Source organism: Silurus meridionalis, chromosome 3 (assembly GCF_014805685.1).
Source record: "Silurus meridionalis isolate SWU-2019-XX chromosome 3, ASM1480568v1, whole genome shotgun sequence".
Classification (NCBI taxonomy): domain Eukaryota; kingdom Metazoa; phylum Chordata; class Actinopteri; order Siluriformes; family Siluridae; genus Silurus; species Silurus meridionalis.
In genome coordinates this window covers 30101294-30125930 of record NC_060886.1, presented here as the reverse complement: position 1 = coordinate 30125930, position 24637 = coordinate 30101294, and positions in this window count along the sequence as shown.

The window sequence follows — 24637 nt, the reverse complement described above, 5'->3', positions numbered from 1 at the left end:
TGGCGTGACGTACATCGCGGCCGGGCGTGATAAGCCGAGTTAAGGCGAAAACCACGAAAAATAAAAACTGTTTGACCGAACCCTGTCTATTTCTCAGTCCACAGGAGGTTAATGGAAATTTCACCCTCAAACATACTTATCGGCATTCGCTCCTTCCGTCTGTTTCCTACTCACCGCCCAGTGGGGGTTCGTGTCCCCTTGCGCCATTCCTGTGCTCGGTGAGAATCAAACTGCACGAAAACAGTGTGTGGAGCCAACAGTCAACATTTCCTGCACAAGCAGATGCACACAATGTAGAATTCCCTCGGTTGTCAGTCACAGTGCGAGCGCTGAGCCGCTGTTTCGAGACACGTCACTTCACCTCAGCGCCAGCTGCCTGCAATCATCGCGGACCCGACTCTCCGACACCGCTTAGCTGTTCGGGTGATGTCATGTGAAGCTTGAATGGTGGAGGAGCAAGAAGCAACTTTGATAACTACTTTATGGATTATACCACAGCAAGGCCAGAATCCTGTATCATCAGCTCAGGAAGTAGTTAAATTTCCATTTACAACGTTTCTCAGATGCCCTTATCCAGAGCGACTTACATTAATCTAATTTATACATGGGTTTAAGGGCCTTCCTCAGTGGCCCAGTGGCTTAAATTCAAACTCAGGACCTTCAGGTCCAAAGGCCAATGGTATAACCCCAAACTTCAACTCTGACAATCAGATTTATGACGTTACACAGACACAATTAACCAGAGCAATTATATTAATCTAATTTTTACATGGGGTTAAAGGCCTTGCTTAGAAGCCCAGGAGTGGCAGCTTAGTGTGTCTGAGATTTGAACTTACAAAGTCCCATGCCTTAACCAGTAAGATCCCACTTCTTCGTTCTAGGTGCAAAGAAATCCAGGAACTCCTCTAGTTATAACATTCCAGTATAGACAGTGAAGGAGGTGGTAGCTTAGAGGAACAATGTGTGTCTTTGGTCATATTCTTTTGACAAGCACTGATGACTAACTGGCACATGGCAGAATCAATGTGGAGAAAAATCTCTTCCATCAGAAAAGTTGTAAATCCTTTCTTCGCATATCCCAGTGATGTTAGGAAGCTGGGGTTGGAGCACAGGGCCAGGCAGGATACAGCACCCCTGAAGCACAAAGGGTTAAATCCCTTGCTCAAGGGCCCAAAGTGGAGGTTGACGATACCAAGGCTTGAATCTCCAACCTTCTGATGAGTAATTGCGAGCCTTAACCACTGAGCTACCACTAAATGTGTAAAGTCTACGTATTTTGGAGCTGTATATCTTTATGCTGTGGAATATACACCTCCATGTTCCACATGATAGTATAGCCAGGAACTCCTTAGTTATAACATACTAGTATGGACAGTGGGGGAGGTGGTGGTTTAGTGGTTAAAGCATTGATCTGAAGGTCCTAAGTTCAAATCCAGTAAGCAACTGCAGAGAACTCAGTTGGATGAATGAGGTAATAAGGCATTCTGTATAAGGGGAATCATAAAATGCCATAAATGCCAAAGAAATTGGGACACCTGACATTTCCAGGCATATTTGGTTCAAAAAGTGCTATACAAATCAAATTGGACTGATATGAATAAAAGTGTATAGCTGATATAGCAATACCCAGGACTCCAAACATAACAATAAACTTGTGGAAGCTAAAAAAACCTTTAGACATCTCAGATGTACACATGGACTATATTCGGCTCCATTCCCTCCCCGAGAACTCGAGGGTTGAGTAATGATTTCGTTTCGGATGTGCTGTATAGAGCCTATAGCCGCCACCTGCACCTGCAAGTGTTAAATCTTGCCTCAGTGAGCATGTCAGTCTCACAGCTGCCTGTCAGCATCAGATCGCTTGACGGGAGCAGCAGGCAACGCTTTCGGCGTGCGCCTCACAAGCACACGTGTGTATGAGTGTGTATGAATGTGTGTCAAAAATGGAAAAAAAAAAACTGCAATGCATCGCTGCTTTCTTGTCGCTCTTCTCAAACTCCTGAGCAAGTGCCTCGTGAAAGGCGAGCCGCATATGGCATTATCACTTTTGATTAATTTACACCCTCCCACGCTAGGTAGACATGAGGTTATTTAAAAAAAATAAAATAAAAAAAGTGCTAACACAGGCGTTATGTTTTTTTTTTCTCCCGCATGCCAGCAAAATGAGTTCATTATCAAACAAGATGGCGTGTGATATTTCATGGGAGCACTTGGGGCACACAATGGTTTGAATCTGAGAGACATGCCAAATGCATTGTGTGGTATTTTTTATTCCTTTGCCGATTCAATTAAAATTCACGAAAAACGACGTGAGAACGGCAGTACAACACGTACTGTGTGGTGTCAGATCGAGGGAAGTCTTATAACAACCCACTCGAGTGTCACTAGAGTTAAAAGCACTAGAAGTGATATATGGGTCTATTCACGTTATCGGAGCACACGCCTTTAATAAAACGATCACGTCTGACGTGGAAATAAAGGAAACTTTGAAGGAAGGAAGTCACAAAAAAAACAACCGAGGTGCACTTAATTGATAGCAAAGATCTTTAAAAGATATGGGAAAACAATAGGAAGTTCGGTCGAGCCTGCTAATGAGACAGACGTGGATGAGAATCTGTAGAAATGGATCTTCAGTTCACTTTATGTTAGCAGGGAAAGTTCTACACTTGTTGCCCAGCCCTGATTCCGACTTGCTGCTGAGCTGTCGTGAGGACCCGAGGCAATCATTGCCGTCTACAATTACCACCACCTGCAATTACAGCCACCTTGCCTGCTTGTCTTAGCCTCACTGGCGATGCACTGATTAACAGAGCCGACTTGGGGGATGTTCACGCAAGCCTCAACCGCGGCTGGTTATGAAGCATGTCAAGCGTGTCAGGATATCGTTCTGTGCAAGAACTCAGCAATTACGGCTCATTCGAGTGACCGCGCATTGAAGCTCATTCGCACGGACAACGACAAACAGCAGATGTTTAAATTAATTTGTTTTTAAAGACAGGGTGCAAGTCTACGGAAAAACATCACGTGGACAGAATGCAAATGAACGCAAGGAACTTCCAGGAGATGTAAATCAACTCTCGGCTTGTTCATTCGAAATCTTTGGGCTTCCTGCTCGCGTTACTTCCTGTTCCGTTCAAACTGCAGATTCAGAAAACGCTGACAACTTTCCCAGGTCTCATTCTTGACGTATAATTTTCACTGAAAAATGTACCACTGCTCCAGTTGTCACCGTTTTATTTGTGTCGCATCACCCACCATCACACACACCTCTTGTTTTGTCTCGGGAGTGAAAAGTGATGGAGGAAAGTCAAGCCTTGGAACGAGAGACAGATGAGACTTGTGTTATTAGCACCATGTGCGTGAGCCTCCTCTCCACAAGGCCTGCTTTGCTCCTCAACTCAGGAAACTAATCTTCTCAACACGCCGTTAATGGTATGCCAGGAAGGTGTGAAAAAAAAGAAAAGAAGGAAGAAGGGTGGTGGGAAAAAAAAAAAAAAAAGGTGTCTGCGGCTACGTGCGCAATCACACCTCCCCATGCGAACGTTGTCACACTCTTGCATTCCTCACCTCCAATTAGCGGGAAGAGAAGACTAAATATAGCGTCCCCGGCGCTCTTCCAATCAGGTCGGACTGCGTGGCGAGAAACTTGAGTGCAAAGCAGCTTGATTAGTGGAGAACAAGTGTACAGACCGACCCTGGAAAGGTTAAGAAGTTACTTGGACAAGATTGATTCCATTCTGGAGGTAACGGTGTTTATCAATCGATGGGGGAGCTTTGAGTGCAGCGCGCAGCAAATCGTTGACCTGATTATCTATTGTAGGATTGACCGAGGCTGAGGTGGTGACAGCGGTCCCAAGCCAGAACCTCTGTATGATACGACCGAGGCTGTGTATGAAACATCTCATAAACAAGGTGACTTGTGCTTGCAAGTATCCATGGTGATGGAAGAGTCCGTCCTAGCAACGATGTTCATCTGACCTTAAGGATGACCAATGCTCACTCGAGCTTTGAATGTCTGATGGCATTGTCCCATCGATTCTGAAGCAAGAATGCATCAAGCCATTCATCCGAGTCGAAAATCCCTTCAGCGAGAACGTTGCTATGGGAAACCTCATTCATCAGAGCTTACATCCACCCCGAGAAGGAAAGGATGAAAAAAAATGTGTTAAACAACTCTCACCTAATCTTACAAGCAAAGGTTCTGCTTTAATCACGGACCTTCCACCTGCACGCCTGGCTATTTAAAAGGAGGGCTATAGAGACGAGTTCCTTGGGTGCTCATCAGAGCTTCATTAGCGCCCTTGGAGGTGTGAACGTCCTTAGCTGTGACTCTGCACCCAGAGAAAGACTTTTTTTGTGCAGATTCAAGTCGATCCTCAATGGACTGAATGGTCACAGGGTATAACACTGGACTGGAGATTTATTCCTGCAGTCTGCATTCAACCCAAGAGAAATGTGTTACACAATGCAATCATTTATAATACGTAATTAATGCATTTTAAACCACAGCACTGCTGCATTCAAATTTTCCAATCACCAATAATCTCCAAAATTATTTGGACAAGACCATCACACATCCAAACTGTTGCTACAGAAATACAAGGACATAAAAGATTCAAAACCTGCTCTAGCATGGCTTTCTACACAAACTGAGAAGCTCAATGAAACCATGAGGCAGGAATGGAAGAACTCCAGTGCACAAAGCCCTGACCTCCGTGACCTCCTCAAGATCCTCAACCTCAATTGGAAAGAAACAGACCATCAAACGAACCCCAACATCAGTACCAGGACTCACTGATGTTCTTATACTCCATGAATGATCACAGATCCTCACAGCTGCACCCCGGAATCTAGTGGAAAGCCTTTCCAGGAGAGTGGAGCTTATTAGAAGAGCAAACAGAGGGTAAATCTGGAATGGGAAGTACAACTGGAACATATGGGCAGGATGGTCAGGTGGGCATCAACCTGGCAGATGCTCAAGGGTGAGGCTAGTCATTAGAATAAACTATCGATATAGAACTGTATAAATATCATTAAAAAAATTATTGTATGCAAGATTACATTTTATTCTCAATATCTCAGTATGTAATTAATTAATAATTTAGTTTATATTTTACCAAGCTTTCTGGAATTTTCAAAACAGTAAATAACAAAAAATAATAATAAGAAAAAAAACAATAACGATAATAAATAGTAATAATTAAAAAGTAAATTATAATAAAAATAATAATCATTATTATTATATTAAAATTGTACCAGTGTAAAGCAGACTAGTGATGGTGTAATCCACCTCTACATCCAACGCCTCAGAGATCTCAGTCTTCTGAATGTGAAAGTGTGAGGGACGAGTAAATGTCTCGCCCTCGGCCTCCATCCTTCACCTGGAAGAGTGTGCCAGCACCACACAGTTCTGTCCTGCCATGGTGAGAGGACATCTGCTTGTCCTGCCAGACTCTGGGCTATCTGCCAATCAGTCAAAAGGCAGCTATGGCAACCAGGCTGCAGCTCAGGCAATGCGCACACACACACACACTTTCTGAAATAGACTCATGGCTAAGCTTGCAATGCCCTAAATTTAATGACTCCTTATGGGCCATTTTTCAAATTTGCCTTCAGCTAATAAGTGTAATTACACACGATATCCACCTGGAAAAAAGTATTGAGACACCTGCCTTTTTTCAGCCTTCTGTGGTTCTTCTCAATAAAGTTGAAGCCACACAATTGTTTAGAAAGTCTTTGGATGCAGGAGCATAAAATTTTGACTTCATTTGAACTATGAAACCCAAACCTGTTCCATCATGACAATGCCTCTGTGCACAAAGCCAGCTCAATGAAGGTCTGCTTTATAAGTGTTGGAAGAGGTGAAAGATCTCCTGCTAGAGAGCTCTGAACTCAATTCCATTAACATTGACTGAATGTGAATGCTGGCTGCACCTCAGGCCTCCTCACCTCCATCAGTACCTTCTCAAAAAAAAAATCCAGTGGAACATCTTCCAGTGTGGAGCTCATCAACAGCAAATGGTGACTAAATGTGGAATAGGATGTTAAAGAAAAACATATCAATCTTATGTTGAGATGTCCACAAACGTTTCTCCACAAATGATGTAAATTCCTACGTAAATGTTTATTTGCGTGTCATTTCTCCATATAAGTAATCTTAATTACAAATTCACCATCCCAACACCCCCCCACACACACACACACTGGATTCAGCCAAGCTGAAATACGCTGCGAAAGAGGAAGAACATCACCTACTGCAAGCTGCTGTCGCCACATGGTCCACGCTCTTCCTCTTGTACACGACAATCACACCTTTTTCATCATCACAGAGGCTCTGATTTATAAGATGTCAGCCAAGCAGCTAATTCATTATCGTCAGGTAAAGCTTTCATCTTTCCTTCCTGTCAAAAAAAAAAAAAAAACATCTGTGGACTTTACTTAGTTACAAAAAATAATTAAAACACAGAAAGCTGGTTTGGAGAGGTGCCTGGATTATTTATTTATTCATTTCTTACATTTTTTCTGGATTACGGGAAGCAGATTCCAGTAAATCGACTTACTGAATAAGCTGGAAAATCAAAAATGCAAACGCAAACCCACTGATGCTCGAGTTTATTAAGATTATGCTGATGTAATCAGAAATTCTAAAATCTGATTGGTGGGAAGGCGTTTATTCAATTATTTCTTAATTAAGAAAACTGACCATACACACACACACACACACACACACACACACACACACACACACACACACACACACTAAGAGCCCTAAGCTATTTTATATATATTTATATATTAGCAGACACTCGAACACAATCAATTAAATTTCATCAAAGCAACAAGTAATGTTTTTATGATGTGCACATGTGACTAAATGATGAGGAAGCTGAACAAGTATTTTTGTGAATTTGATTTCTGATCTGAGAAACGCTCCAAAGCAACCGAGAAAATCTGTAATTGAAAATGAAAAGGAAGGAGTCTCCAGTGTCGGTGCTTTGTACTAATGAAAGTTTTCCATCACAGAACAGAGAACTTTGCACCAATGAGACACGGCAAGGGAACAACTGTTGAGGTTGTAATACATTTACAATTTATATTTTTCCATTTAATTTTATTTTGACGAATCACACAATCCAGTTATCATCTTCCTTTGACTCCCTCTGCCGTGTTTCATACCGTATACCCCTAACCGTAGAAACCTAGCAACCGCGTGTCGGAGATCTACGACTCGTATTTGCAGAGTGAATTCAATTCCTTTGAGAGATCTTTCACTTTTTCCCTCTTATCTGGTATAATGAAGAAACCAGGACCTGTAGACAGTGTAGCCCTCAGTAAGAGGAACCAGCCAGTCCTTTTTTTTGGTGATATTACAAGCCTCTTGATTTCCCACTGGACATGCCAGGACAGTTATAGTATCATAAAAATGCAGATTCTGACATTCTCTCTGTCTGCAAGAGAGGAAGGAGAGGAAGTAAGTACACAGTCTCACCTCGCGAGCTCTCGCTGTGATTAACGATGTGGAATTTAGGATTCGGAACCAATAACCAATAAAGGGTACTTATTAGTTTCGTATCAGAACCGGACATCATGGCTGATTCGATTTACACCAACTGTGGAGATATTGGGACACCTGATTTTTTCCAGCCATGTGTGTTCGTTTGGCGAAACTGTTCCAACAAAATTGGAGAAAAGCATGAAATTTTTCTTCATTTTAATCAAACCTGTTCCATGACAATGCCCCTGTGCACAAACCCACCTCCATGAAGAAACATGGGTTGGAGTGGAAGAATATTAAATAATTAAATAATTCAAAATATTAAATAATTCAATTGGGACGCAACGTTGAGCGAGTTTATATCACAGAGACACAAAATGTGTCGGCTCACGTCGCGTTATAGCGTTTGATTGATTAATTTTGTGATTATATACGATGGCTCATGATCATTTTAATAGATATCAATCAGAATTTGACGAAAGTTCACTACTCGGATAGTTTTCTTCTCAGCAGGTGTCTCGAATCACTCACTTTGTCTCCTCCTTGTCGTCTTCACACCTCATAGTAAAGACCTCTTCACCTTCTCACAGGATGAAATCTCACTCCAGACCACTCGAACACGCTACAGTCGGAGTGCTGTTAATTCGCCGAGGCCACAATCACGCATCTGAGAAGATGATCTGAACCTCAGCTGAGGCTGATGCATGCTGGGAAAACAGGCCGTCTTGCTTTTCACTATATAGTGTTTTTTCCCCTCAATAACTCGACTGCAGTAAAACCAATTCAGAACTTCAGAATGAGGAAAAGAAAAGCAAAAGGAGAAAAGAAGAATGTGCAAGAATGTATTATTTGTTGCTCTGTTTTCCTCATAGAAATGTTTCATCTTTTAGCGTCATCCCGTTTTATCACCCTGTTAATCCAGAACATCCTCATGCTCGCTAATCATTTTTGATTCTTTAGCAAAAATGTCACAAAAGTTTCCAAACGAGTCCAAGAATGAAAAAAAAGTAAGAAAGGTGATAATAATAATAAAAAAAAGCTTACCTTTTCACAAACCAGACTAGGTGACATGCCCAGAGCAGCAGAAAGGCACTAAGAACTCGAAGTCTCTCACATGTTCCTTAACAACCTGGCAGCTGGAAGACATCTGATTGGAAACCCATATCGCCGTGGCGACATCAGCGCGGTGTTATATTTTTAACCCTGCGAAAAGACAACGGAGCAGGGGTTCGGTGTCAATCACAAAGTTTTCGCTGGAGGAGTGCTGATGAGGCCTGCGAGTTTCACAGCAGTGACACATCAGCGCCTTGGAGCAGAGGCAAAAGCAAAGTTTTCCATCGCAGATTAAGTCACGTAGCTTCCTAATAGCTTGAGGCTTCCAAGCACGTTCCAGGAGAACGAATCGCACGGCTTCATTTAAACCCATTTGCTGATATAATAACCTCCATTCTTCTGGGAAGATGTTCCACTAGATTTTGTTTTAAGACATTGTGATGCTGGAGCAGGTTTGAGTCTCTAAGTTTAAGTAAAGCATCCAAAAAACGTCTTACATTTACGGCATTTTAGCAGCAAGCCTTCTTCCAGAGCGACGTACAAAAGTGCTTCCAAGTTCTATTAATAAATAAATCAACACCGGTTCTCCAGATTACTTACATAGTTAACCATCAGCTTACAACTCTGTTAAGAGGATTTAAAAACTAGATAGATAGATAGATAGATAGATAGATAGACAGATAGACAGACAGACAGACAGACAGACAGACAGACAGACAGACAGACAGACAGACAGACAGGGTTGACAAACAGACAGACAGACAGACAGACATATAGATAGATAGATAGATAGATAGATAGACAGACAAGGTTGACAGACAGACAGACAGACAGACAGACAGACAGACAAGGTTGACTGACAGACAGACAGACAGACAGACAGACAGACAGACAGACAGCCAGACAGACAGATAGGGTTACCAGACAGACAGACAAATTTGATCTAGAGTCTCCAGTACACTTACACACTCAGTTCAGGGTGAAATTTAACTAATCTGCAAAGTCACAACAGGTGTGTTGTCATATAATTAGTATTTGTATATATATGTAAGCGTGTGTGTGTGTGTGTGTGTGTGTGTGTGTGTGTAATTTGTAGTTTTTGTTTGTTGTCGATTTCGGCTCATTACTCTCAAGTGGACAGATGAAGAGCAGGAGACGGCGTAATACAGAAGATTGTTTGTGTGTTTTTTATGTTCAAGGGGAAAAAAAGGGTCATGTGTAGATTTATGTCTGTGTGCTGAAGGTTCATCATGAATATTCAACATAACATTTCTATTGATCGATAGCGGCTGGTTCAGCTCCTAACATTTCAGTGAAATAAATAAATAAATACACAAACAAACAAAACTAAAAAAATATATATATATAAAATAAATAATAAAAAAATACAGGTAAACAATACATTACATTTCAAAATATAGAAAGAAATATATATATATATATATATATATATATATATATTTAGTTATAAACTAAATAAACTATAACTAAATAAATGCAAACCCATAGATAGATAGAAAGTGACAGACAGACAGACAGTAAATGAATTACAACAAACACAAATAAATAAAAAAAATAGATAAATAGATGATAATTTAAAAAAATTTATAAATAAAATGAAACCACAAAAACTGAAACAAAAAAATAAAAATAAATATAGAGCAATAAACAAAAACTGATAAATAAATAAATAAAAACAGATAACGGATATTTATTTATTGATAAATAAATATCTACTCTACCTCGTGTTTTTATCTGCATGTTCAGTCTACATCGCATTGTTTCAGCTCCGAGGTGCAGTTGATAAATACCATGTGATCAGACTCTCATTAAAGCTGTTGGAATATCCGAGGCCGGGGTTCATACACAAAACCTAATAACTTCTGCTTTAGTCTTAATTTAACCTCGATTTTTCTTTTTGGAAATGAAAAGGAGAATTGTGCTTTATGCTTTTTTTGTCTTCTCCAATATCCTGAGTCTGATCTGCTGGGATTACCCGTCACATTCTCTGGCAATAAGAGCACAAAGGGCAATTGTATTAATATGCAAATGTCACTGCTTGGATTGTCTCCTGTTATTGCAAATTACAACTCTTTGATACGCTATATGGCCGAAAGTATTGGGACTTCAGACCTTTTTCAGTCATACGTCGTTCTTTCCAAAAAACTGTTACTACAAACGGGACTGTATGATTTAACTTCGTCCAGTGTGTGTGATTTCTTCCACGACCAAAAGTATTGGGATAATTGACTTCTCCAGCCATATGTGGTTCTTTAAACTGTTTCCTTGTTCGAAGTGTGTGGATGTGAAATTTTCCTTCACTAGGAGACCCAAACCTGTTCCAGCATGAGTGTCCCTGTGCACAAAGCCAGCTCCATGAAGATCTGCTTTACATAGGTTGGAGTGAAAGATCTCCTGCTATAGAGCTTCAACCCTAATGAATGAATCTAAATGCTGACTGCATGCCAGGTCTCCTCACTTTATCTACATCAGTACCTGAATCTCTACGAATCGCCACAACATCTAGTGGAACATCTTCCCAGAAGAACGTTGTGTTCCTAATAGTGTATAATAGTTTTTCAACTTAAAAAATGCTTGTGGTGTCACCATGTTCTCACTGTTCATGCAACCTCAGGAATTTGTTCTAGGTGTATTCTCCATCCATTTGCATAATTGACGGTGGTTACAGTCACACTGGGCACTCTGTCTGAACCCCAAGTCTTGTGTGTATATATATCAGTTTGAAAAATGGCCGTAAGTGAGAATTACCGATGGCAAATAGCATTCCTAATATAGAACTGGGATGAGGCATGGACTCTTTCTCTCCCTGACTTATTACTCATTAGAGGGAAAAAACTGGGTTATAGGAGGCGCTTTATATGCCGTAGACGTAAAGCCCAAAGTCACCTTGGATTAAGTGCTGCTGCCCTGAAGACGAAGGAGTCCACCGGGGAAGCGTGCTCTTCAGCACAGAGAAAAGGAAAAAAAATGAATGCTGGATGTTAAAAAAAAAGGAAAGAAGGGGTGGATTTCAGAGGTGATGGAGCCCCACTTTTCCCCTTTGCATTTTCCCATTCAGACAATCTCATTATCAAACAAGGCAAATATCCAGAAACTGGAAACGCACGTGCACCGATCTCATTCAGAGCAATCTCAGCTGCACACTCTACACGCCTAATTCGCTCCATCGCTCATCAATATCATCCTCTCGCTACTATCATAACCTGTCATTATGTGCTGTGTGGGCTCAATAGTGCTCTTAAATTAGACCCGGCTGCCTCTCGAGAGCGGGGGAGGGGACACACTCGAGCCCATGCTGCATCGCCGTGGACGTCTTCATCACTGAGAACGGAGGAAACCTACGTTCAACCGATGGCGCTGAAAATGCAACATAACATCTCTATTGATCTATAAACAAATAAATCAACAAATTAAACAAAATGTATTATAAAATTAACAGAAATACAAATTAAATATATATAAGCAACTACCTAAATGATACATGAATAAATCAACATGAATAAAATTTAATAAATATTCATAAGTAACTAAATAATGTAATAAATCAATATAAAAATTATTAGAAATTGAAATTAGCTGCACAAAAACACTCCCCCAAATACAAATTAATAAATCAAAAATACTACAAATAAATAAAATGAAATTAAATAAACAGAAAATGAAAATTAAAATATAATAAAAATAGAAACATCGATACAAATGAATCAATGTAGAAATACTGTAAAAAATATTATAACACACACACACACACACACACACACACACACACACACGCACACACACGTCATTTGATAAGCACAAAAAAAAGAGGTAATTTTTATTTTCATTAAGCAGTAAGAGATGGGAAATTTAATTTATTACTATTAATAATATTAATATTCACTACAGAACCCTGACAAAATGATGTGAAAACTCCAGACCAATATCGAACTCATGAGAACCTTCAATCCTTTCCAATCCGATCCGATCCGATCTGCATTTCTCTTTCTAGCAGCTGTATGATGAGGTCTGAGCAGATGCTGCCACTAAACTGGTATAATGATGTATTCTCCCCAGAACACATTACTAAAAATGTTTTGACAACCATCAGCAATAAAACATACGCACACACACACACACACACACACACAGTCCAGCAAAATGCCAGCTAATGTCAAGCGGTTAAATATCTATTACGCGCTATAGACAGAAGCTCATTTACTCGGTAGCTGCAGGCCTACACATTATAGCCAATCCACCTTTTATTTATAGCAGATTATTTCGAGCCGAGAGAAATCATTCTTCCGATGTTTCCGGCTCATGAATCATACTGTATGGAACAACGTGACGAGCAGATACCTGAGCCTTCTGCCTCAAGTCAGACATCAGATTCCACCACATGCGTGATCCACTTGAGCCCCAGGACAATGTCAAACACTGGTTTCTGAATTGTGTGGCAGAGCTTGTTTGATAATAAACATGAAATCACAAATTTGATTGATCGTCATTACTAAGTCCGTCATTCCGCCTCCTTTGATTAAACTCATTGTGGTTTTGATCATGGTCTAATCTCGGATTTATATACCATCATTTTTTACCAAAACTGAGTGTATGAGTGCGTTTTAATTGCTTTTATGTTATGTCTTGCAATCAATATGTAGATATGCAATATGTAGAAAATCTACTATATCTGCCCTTATTTCTATCCCTTTCCCCTGCAAACAAGGAGAAGGAGCCGGTTCTGAAATTCAAGCTATGGTCCTTCATACTTTGGTGGACACCTGAGCATAACAACTCTCAACACTCTGTCCCACATTCAGTGTTATAATAAGCTCCACTCTTCTGGTAAGATGTTCCACAAGGGTGTTCGTAAAGTCAGGTACCGATGTAGGTGAGGTGAGGAGGCCTGGGGTGCCGTTCACATTCATCCCCAAAGGTGTTCAATAGGGTCGGAACTCTAGAGCAGGAGATTTTCCAACCCATGGAAAGCAGATCTTCATGGAGCCAGACAGGGGCATCGTCATGCTGGAGCAGGTTTGGGTCTCGTAGTTCAAGTGAAGGAACAATTTCATGCTTAAAGAGATACTATACAATTGTTTTGAGAAGAAGCACAAAAGTCTGGTGTCTAAAAATGTAGTGTTTAAAGTGTATCTGGATATAAAAAGCGTCCAATCCAAACTTTCTTCTGCTGGTGTTGTTTAGTTTTTCACTTTTATGAATCAGAGTATTTAAAGATCAGCCTTCAGCCAGGCAGGGTGTGTTGTAAATACTGGTATTTAACAAGTCTGCAAATGTCATACGGTACGTAGTAAAATACAAGCTTGTGGTTTAAATCGGACGGCTTCCCAGCCCCGTATGTCGGCGATGGAACGGATCAGACTGTAACTAGACGTGCAAAACTTTTGTTCAGCACAAGCGAGTTTGGAACAGCCAAAAGAAAGAATTTGCGGTACAGTAAAACCACTACGTAGGCTTATAATTACCCCTTTACCATTCAAACCAATCACCGGATGTGATGACTGCCCCCGTGGTTAACAATAGGCAGCAGATCCTAGTGGGTTGAAGGCATCTTTTGGCTTTTGCCAAATATAAAAATGTCCAGAAGCAGGAGAAAGAGGTGATTTAAGCTTCCTGTCAGCAAGCACATTCCGGGCGCTGCAACACCCAGCGAGGAACTTACTCTGTCTCAAGCAGTGAAACAATTCCAACTTTTCTCGAACTTCATGTCAAAGTTTACTGTAGAGGGGAAAAGAAATAGGAAACTCTGCAACATTTTCAACTACGTGCGGAAAAAAGTCAACAAGCTCACACGAATTGACGAACTTCTACACACCTGTTGAAGAGACGAAAGCTTTTCCGAGTTGGAAAACTTCGAAATGGAAATCAAAAGGATGAAATATTTGTCCGAATTATGATTAAAAATAAATCGAAATAAATAAGTGTACAGATTAAAGATTATGGACACCTCGTTTGCTTCTTTGAACATTTCATTACACATTTTCTCCCCCCATAATAAGCTCCACTCTTCCTTGATGATGTTTTACTAGATTGTGTGAAGATTTGTGGAGATTCATTCAGCCACAAGGGTGTTAGTAAAATTACGTACTGATGGAGGTGAGGAGGCCTGGGGTGCAGTCACATGGATCTTAATAGGGTTGAAGCTCCATAGCAGGAGATGTTTCACTCTAATCCATGTAAAGCATACATCTTTGTGCACAGACGCATCGTCATGCAGGAACAGGTTTGGGTCTCCGAGTTCAAATTCATGGTAGAGCATCCAAAGACTGTAAAATTGCGTGCCTTCAATTTCGCGGTAACATTCCGAAGAAGAACCAAATACGGCTGGAAAACGGAGGTGTCCCATAAGTTTTGGTCAAAAGAATTTATATTTATGTAGTTTATATCTAATTACGGCCCTAATAAATACGTTTCTATGCGAAAGAGCGAAATAAGAAACTGCATCGGTGTTATGAGTGACGATCTCCACAATGAAAAACCACGAATAAAAAGGGAACAAAACAGGTGCGAGATCCAAACAAATAATTTGTATTCGAATTCAGAACCTCTGCAGCAATTTTGCTGCTTTTGTCTTGCCAAATTAGGAGCAGTTTGAAAAGCTGCCAATGAAGTGGAAGGAAAAAAAAAAGAAAACAGAGAAATGCTAATTATCTAATTGGGCAAAAACACAAGCAGGGTAAGTGAGCATGGGATGACGGTTTATAGACCATTTGTACATGTAAGATGAGTGGAAAAAGAAAAAAATATGGCAGAATGAATAAACATAGATAAAAATAAATGCCTCCACTTTCAGCGATTTTTTTTAATAATTGGGAAGAATAAAATTCAACTACCATCAGTTTTTGCAAGTTTATGCCAGAGGGGGCGCTGCTGTAAAAATGATTACGAGTATAACCTCCGCTGGAAGTAGTAGCAGCGTCAACCGACGTGCGCCTGCGGCCTCAAATCCCAGTATCTCACTGAGGAACAAAATTCCTCCAATCTGGTCAATGTTCAGTGAATCTAGGGTCAATCCTGGGAACAATGGATACAGGACCATACCCTGGATCAGACACGGGCCCACTCAGGAACAATTTTATAGCTATCTGAAGATTTTGGATTAAAACAAAGAACTGGGAGGAAGTCCAAGTTGGCCAATATGGACACAGGAAGAATAAGCAAAACCCGAATACACACAGCTTATTAGCCTTCTAAGTGCATTTACATTTACAACATGTGGCTTACCGGGATCTCATTTCTATACATTTGAGCGGTAAAGGGTTAAGGACGTTGCTCAAAGGCACAGCAGTGGCAACTTGGTGGTACTGGGATACACTGAGAATCCCACTTCCTTCTAAACCCTGCAAATCGTAATCACTGTAGGCCTAAATGCAGAGTATACAACAGTTACAAACATAGCAGCTTTTCAATTTGTTGTAACCGGTTTGCACGTAATGTTGGGACTGGAATCGTAAGACAAGAAATATTACAATACCGGATTTGCTCGAAGCGAAATCATTTCTTGATTTCGTTTTTTTTCCAAGTCCTGTTCTCGGGTGTCACAGATGTGGATTGTGATATCTAGTTTCCCCTTTAATACCTTCTCGGTGGGAGGAAAGAGCATGAAATTGAAGCCGACAATCACGCTAGGTGCTTGCAGGAGAACTAAGGTGTAGTTCTAGTTCGGCAGCTTGAAGATTGCACTTCCTGACTCATTACCCCTGGGTTCTGCAAACCTCTCTATTTTTCTGTACTCGTGCGCTCGACTCAGTTTGAGAACTGTTCTTGCAGAACCGGTCACTAAGACCCATTAGGCACAAAGACGGAGTCTCTCGATATGTGATTGTTTTCGCTCATACTCGCTGTATCTCTGAAGCGTTACTTTGTAGTGAATTCTTACAAATTCCTCATGCAGTATCGCATCAGTCTCTATGTCTGGCTTTCCTAGTGTTGGATCATCTGTACATTCATGACTAATGTCTATACTGTAACCGCTTTCAGGTAAATCAACCTGCTTCAGCTCCCTGACAAAATTACAACAAACGGAAAGAAATCACAACAGATGATCGCAACAGAAGATCCTTCTAGACTTGAATTTATAGTGATATTGTCATGGATCAGCTTCAGAAACCTAAACTCCTATACTGGAGTTCTGACAATGCTATTCTGACCACGTGCGTTACCACGTCTGTGATTTGGAACAAAGAGCAAATGTGAAATTCTGCATGAAACTGGGCGAATCTGCCACAGAAACATTTGACGTGGCATACGTTTGACATGAGGCGATGCTGCAATGAGTCCTTCGAGGTGTTTGGGTGGCACGAGAGCTTCAAAAGCGCAAGAACATCAACCCGAGAGATCAGGAAAACCTTCAACGATCTCAACCCCTAAAAATGTCTAAACTGTTCGACAACTTGTTGATGATGATCGTTAGAGAACAATCCACACCATTTCACTTCTCCAGCCACCCTACTTGGCGCATTTGGCTCCTGCGGACCTGAAGATAAAGATCTAGTTTAAAGAGTGCCGTATTGACACCACTGTAGAGATCCAGGGCGAATCGCAGAAGGACATGCTTCAAAAAGGAGACTTCCAGGACACACTGCAGAATTGGCAGGAACACTAGGAGCGCTGTTTGGCAAGGGGACTATTTTGAAGGTATAGGGTGTAAACATGGATAAATGATGTACTTTCTAACTGCAGGATGGAGGTCCAAATACCTTGGCCTTGCAAGAAAAATCGTAGCTCAGTCCTTTAAAAGAAAGGTCATGAGTTCAAATCCCAGCACCACAAACCTGCAGGGTCTAGGTGAAGATGCAAGTACCATCAACTCAATGGTTATGGTTTCGGACTTCTAAAAGGAAGGTTATGTGGTCAAATCCCAGCACCACAAAGCTGTCCCTGATTGGCCCTTGAGCAAGACCCTCAAATGTTCTTTTCTATAAATGAGATCACTCTGGATAAGTCGCTCTGGATAAGTCGCAATGCAACGAGGTTATTGCGATGACGTGTGTACCATCGGTACTGCAAAACGTATTGAGAAACATATGGACCACTGCAGCACTAACTTAACTTACTTTTGCTCATTTCCACCTGCCATAAGGGTGCTATTAGAAATGATCAAATATATGCAGAAGCAAAGAGCGAGCTGAAATGAAATTTTCGGAGCAGAATTGATTGCTGCTTTCAAAGTTTGTCATGCTGTAAGGAAATCCTTGTGACACTCTGTCCTCTCGAAATCTGCACACTATGACTTGATTAGCTGGCGGCAGGGAGACAGAAAAACGTCTAATATCGGAAGAGCTGTCCGTTCACCATTCGACTTTAGATATGGCAAGAACTCGAGGTTTTCTCTAAAGGGAAACTCTGGTGACATTTCAAAAATCCATATACATTCTGGCCTTTTGAGAGTCAGACTCTTGGGGAGCTCAAGACAATTAGCAGCAAATCTGCAGTGCAGTGAAGGAAAAAAAAAGCCAGTGTGAGCCTTTTGTTCCTCCTCTACCTCCATGTGAAGCCTCGACAGAAAAACATTCACAGCTTGAAAAGTTGATGTGTAAGCTTAATGTCGCTGGGGAAAAACCCGGAGATGATTAAATACAACATTAATAAGACCACTAGATACATATGCATATGAGGGCTAATTCATAAACCATACAGTTTCTGAACCAGCAGGGGAGAAACTCCTGGAACAACGATATGAGGGACATATCTTATGTTATCTAGACTGCTACGAAAGGTCCTCAGACATGACCGCTGCAATTACACCACTCTGAACGCAAACTCCCTGAGGGAGCGGTACTCAAAATCATGCCTATAAGGAAGTAATGCTGCTTTCAGAATGGCATGTAACAGGAGATGCAAAGGATTTAGCTCATCTTCAGAGGAGCTCTTTCTCTTTTCTGTAACAGCACATTGGAGGATGGAATAGACATGATCCAGTCTAAATAGTGGCATAGGGTGTCTACCAGTCATGGCAAGGAGAAAGCTGTGCAGGTTCTCCATCATGGAATGCCGCATGGATCCATTTAAAAAGGTTTGGAAGGAGGATAATGAGTTCCTGGACTCAAGATAGGATTATTACATTTGGAAGCTTGGATGGAAAGTAAAAAAGGATTGATCCCAAAATTACTTTTGCACTTGCATAAGATCAAAATTGGGAACTGTTTGGGACTATGGGATAAAGGCAAGAATGATGGAAGACTGTTGAACATCTGGGCCAAGGGACCTTGGACATTAATGTCTACGGCAGATGAGGCTACCAAATTTCACTGTCGTTTATGGATAGCTGATCTGCTTCAACTGTCAGGGGGTTCTGTTATAGCAAGAGCATTACTGAATACCAAGATCTTGCCAGGTACCACAAACAGGGCTTTATGTTCTAATTGTTAAATTACATAAAACTTCTGAAGCATCAACAGAAGAGAAGAAAAGAAACAGCACAATCAAATCTTACTTCCATGACAAGAAGCTGGGGTCAGCCATGATACAGGGTTAAGGGCCTTGCTCAAGAGCCCCAAGAGAGACAGCTTGGTGATACCAGGGCTTGAACCCACTGACCTTTTGTTCAGTAACCAAAACTCTCAACCACTGAGCTACATTCATTCATCCAGTGATCTTCAGTGACCCCAGAAGCAACTCGGCCCTCTCAAATCAAGAATTTGATGACCATTGTCTTTGTTCTTCTGAACAAGAAAGTACATTGAATAGAGGTCCTTGTATTGAGCCGTACAGAAGAAGATGACCACTCTTGACAAAGCTTTCAATAACTTTCTTGAGGCCTTGAATCTAAAAAGCTGGAAGCTGACATTCATATGGATCTATGGAGTTGTCAACCGAGGAGCGAATTTTTCAGTAAATTGTTCTGTGAGACTAAAATGGTAAGCATGGTGTTTAGATCCCACAAGTGGGCGAAGGACACTCAGATACATACCACGGGTATAAAGGTTTGATTCACCTTGCTTATATGGGGACACCTGGGTTTTTTGTGGTCATGTTCAGCCCCACATCCTGGCCTAGATACTGCATTCCTAGAACCGAGGTTCTGCTTTCTCATAGATGTATAAATTAGCTAACAAATCACTAGGGCATGCCAAAGATAACACAATAAGTCATCAGTGCATCTGCTTTCAGCACTTAGACAGCACGCATCTGGATGTTTCATCTGGTAAGGCCACGTGCAAAAGTGACACAGGCATCAACAGAAAGCATGCGGCGTGCTTGTGATTCATCCTATTAGCTAGAACATGTATCACAGAGCTCAGGCGCACACAAGCTGTTTGTCCAAACTACTATTTATAACTCTCAGCCAAATCCCTGCATTGTGGTGGCACAAATTCTTCTTCTACTGGAATCATTGTGCAATTGAGGAATCTGGCAGTAGATACCCTGAGCTAGTCGCCTCACAATAACTGTAAAGGATGCGATGGAGTCGCTCAGCTTGTGCTGAGAGGACGGAAAGGAAACGATGTCTGTGCTAATTAACACAAACACGTCAATACATGACTCTTTGAAAGATCTCAGCATGCACATATAGGTGTTTCTCATTGCTCTGGGGTGCTTCACAGGGGTGAAACAGAACGACCCTTGATCTCTCCATGAACACGGTTTCAATTTGTTTCATTAACAGCAAAAAAGGAACTCCTCGAGGGCACGTCTCATCGACTGATCTGCTCATTTACATATTATCGTTCCGTTCGAACTGGAAAAAGACGGCGCTTTAGGAATGTAAAGCTGTAGAGTCCTAGCGTCCATTGTCGCACGGAAACACCTGCTCCGTTCGTGGGAGACGGTTTTCCAGCGGTGTGTCAAATTAGGGGTCCTGATCTCTCCAAACACCTTCAAATAAATCTGTAGCTGTGTAGAATTTGCCTGTTTGCTTACAAGATGAAGGGCAAAAGGGGCTTCTTCCGATGGTTAAGGGTTTTTTTCAGCTTCTAACAGAGAGTACAAGAACTTTCAGGGAAGAATAATGATGATGGAGCCTCCAGGCAGGAGGTAAAGAGAAAGGCCAAGGAGCTGGTTTATGGATGTGGTGAGGAAAGACATGCAGGGGGTTTGGATGAAACTTTTTGTTTCTTTAATCTGTTAATCATCTTCATATCATCTGTGGGAGTCATGTGACAAAAGGACTCTGACTTGGAACAGAGGACTCATGAAATAAACTACTCAACTCTGTTTCCTACATGACTTACAGGATATTTTGTGACGCTTTGCTCATGCGTCTCCAGTAGAAAATAAACGAATCGCTCTTTGAAACGACTCATTCTTCTAAGTCACATTAAAGACTTGTTCAAAATGAATGACCCATTACTAATACAGAAATCTGCCGTGGTGACCCCTAACAGGAGCAGCCAAAAGTACATAATAAAGAAGAAGAAGAGGAAGCCAACAGAAGATGAACCCTCTCGAGGGGGAGGTGGTAGTTTAGTGATTAATGCATTGGATTCAAAGCTTCAGAGTTAAAGTCCCAGCCACACCAAAGTACCACTCTTGGGCCCCTGAGCAAAGCCCTTAGCTGCTCAGCTGTTTCAGATAAATAAGTCACTCTGGATGAGGACATAAATAGCTTTCTGTCTATTTATAAAACCTTCCTGGGATTCCCCAAAATGGCAGGAACAAATGTACCTGGTGGACAGAACATGAATGTATGACGGATGCCCATACAGCCAGGATTTTATTAATTTATTTGACTTAACATGCTACGCATCTTATACATTGGGTTAGCACAATAAGCTTTGAGGATCCTAGCAGATATTAGGCAAAACCCTTCACCAGTCATGCAGTAGAACAATTCAAAGCCAGATGGAGTCACGTTACACGTGTGTTACTTACCGGATCAACTACAGGCTCAGGTTCCTACATAGACCCTGACTTTTTGTCAGGAACGCAAGCTCGGCTCTTGACTCCGCTTTAAGTCGTCTTCCGAGAATTGTTTTTTTTCTTTCAACGAGCCCGCAGTCATCTAAAGCTAATTATCGTGTGAGAGCGTACTAGAAATAGTTATAAAGCTGTGATGAATAAACTGGAGCGGGACGCAGAATAAACTGGTTAATAAAGAATTTCTGCAAACAAGAAATAAATGAGGCAAATAAAATGATTGGCAAATTTGAAATGCTTGTTTTTCCAGCACAAGTTCTTCCGTAATTAAGTCTGGATTAGTAGACAGCATCGTGAAGGGGCTATTTTCTCTTCCGGATTGGTCACTACGCTCGTAATCCTGGCAGGCGATTTACTCCAAATCAGCTTTACTGCAATCAGGGTTTTTTTTCCCCCCAACATTATGTGGTTCTTCCAAATGAAAAAACACCTCCTGATTTTGAAACAATCACTATGCAGTAAGGATGTGCATCTTCATAACTGAGGCCGATGCGATTCACATCTTGATGCATAATCAACGATACATAACCTCTATTTTCACCCCTACTACAAAAGCAGTGCGATCCGATTGCGATTCAAATCTACGCAACTTAACCACGCAATTCAATACGGTACAGATTTTTTATTTTTTTTTTACTTAAGTGCCTTCTAACTTCTAACTGTTTTAAGTACAAAAAAGAAAAGATGAGAAAAAAATGTTTTTTTCCTGTTCTGTCTCCTGGAAGATGCAGCTCTACCTCTGCCATGTTAATCTCTATTCTATTTGACTCTCAAAACAAGTGTTGTGATACGTCAAATTCACGTATATGTTTTTTATAGAGACCCAAACCTGTTCCAGTATGACAAAGCCCTTATGCACAATGCCAAATTCAAGATGGTTTACATGGATGGGGGGTTGGAGTGAAACATCTAGAGAAGTCTGATCGCACCTCAATGTTCAAGAGTTACCCTAAAACCTACATTGCACCTATTTCTGAGGTGAAGTGATTTTGTTTCGTACTGACGACCCCAGGATCTACTGTATGGTGGTCTTCTATCATCAAAATTAGCCACTAATTTGGAATGCTGTTGCGAGACCCAAACCTGTTCCAACATGATGATGCCCCTGTGCACAAACCCACCTCCATGAAGATTGGACCGGAGGATCTTCTGAAAAAGCGCTCTGATATCAACCCTGCTGGAAGAACTGAAATGCTGACTGCACCCCAGACCTCCTCACCTCACCTACATCTACACCCAAGCTTACTAAAGTACAACTAGTAGAACATCTTCCCAAAAGAGTGGCGTTTATTAAGATTAAGAGGAAACATATGGAACGGGATGTTTAACAGCACAGAGCAATAAACTGCTGCACGTTTCTACTGTTCAGCCAACCCAGGTTTTAGCACACGGTCTTAAATGCAGCGAGAAAGAATTATCCGCTATTTACCCCACCTGACTCACATGGTTTGGGGTTAAAAACTCGTCCTGATAATATTCCGCAAAACAGATTTTTTTTCATTTGGAACGATGTAATCCATTGTCCGTAATGCACACCCTGGTGTTTGGCTCAAGCTCGGAAAAATAATGCGCGATAAAAACGTCGCTACAGAGAAGTCGATTAGTCTGAACGATTCCGGTGCTATAAATGTTTTTATAAATGCGGGATTATTATTTCCAAGAGCATGAAAGAACACACTGAGGTTTTCTCGCTCGATGGATTGAAATCCGTATCGATTTATGTATTTAAACAAGTGCTCAAGCGTCCAACCGCCAAAGATGGCTTATTATATTTGTGTGTTTGATTGATTTCCCCTCCCCCGACCGATATCAGCGTCGACGTTCAAGCCTGGTCCGGATGTCAGAGATGTTATGATGAATTATTACGACGTTTAAGCAAAACAAACTGCCTGGGGTGTCACGATCGGTGAAAAGATACCTAGCATACGCTTCGCTAAAGCGCGAGAGCTCTAGGTCATGCAAGGTCGTGTTCTAACGAGCTGCCAGTGTCACGCAGAGTCGGTTTCATCCTCGCGCTGAAGCCCAGAGAAGGTCTGGCGTCAGTTCACACCCTGCAGGTGCACACAGGAGGGGGGGCCGGAGTGAGAGAATGACCACGGCAGACATCTGACATCCAACACACACACCAACACACACACATTAAATGGAAAAAGGGGAAAAAGGAGCAAGGTTCAGACATTGAGCTGGAAGAACAAGGTCAGTAAAGTGGATAAACAGCGATAGAGGGAGAGAATAAATAGCGATGTCCAGTAGGATTGCTGAAAGATTGAGGTGCGGTGCGTGGGAGGATGAAGCGGGTCATGTCGAATGAATGAGGTGTCCTTTACGGCATGTAAAGCGCTCGGCGCACAGCTATCAACACTCCAATTAACACCTTCAACTCCCTGCAGATGTCCTCCGACGTGTCGAGGTTCACTCCTCTTTCTAAAAGAAGCCGAGGCGAGCCAGCCAGGAGGGAAGAGAAGGGTAAAAAAATGGAACGATATTTGACATGGCTTCTATTATTCCTGGCCCTGCCCGTCACTCGCCTCCGCACTCTCAGAGGAAGCCGGAGAGCATTCAGCAGACGGGGTTTAATGGCCACTAATGGCCTGACGACTGGGCTCAGACTCTCTCAAATTACCATGCCTTACTTCAAGCTTCGGGTTTTTATACACAAAGAAGAAAAATCTTTCCTACACAAAGTATAGGGTTAATCTTTGAGGCTAGTTAGAGAGAGAGAGCAAGAGAGAAAAAGAGGGGATAAAGACACAGAAGGATAAACAGATAGATAAAGAAGGACAGAGAGAGAAAGAAAAAGACAGCCAGAGGGACAGAGATACACAAAAGAAAAATTAAAGACAGACAAACAGATAAACAGAAACAAAGTCAACAGAGAGAATGAGAGAGAGAGAGAGAGAGAGAGAGAGAGAGAGAATGAAACCCTGAACTGCATCACTGATTCCCACAGTGCTCTCACAGATCACTACATTCACGTTTAACACAGGAGTTCATTCAGCACTGAGAACTTTCATATTATCACTCATCCACCACTGATCATCTACATGTTGTGGTCAAAAGTATTTGAGCACCTGACTTTTCTAGTTAGATGTGGTTCTTCCCCAAACTGTGACCACAAAGTTGGAGACACACAATCGGATGTGCATCGGAATTTTCCAAATGCTCCCTTCGTTTAACCAGGAGACTGAAACCTGCTCCAGCACGATGATGCCT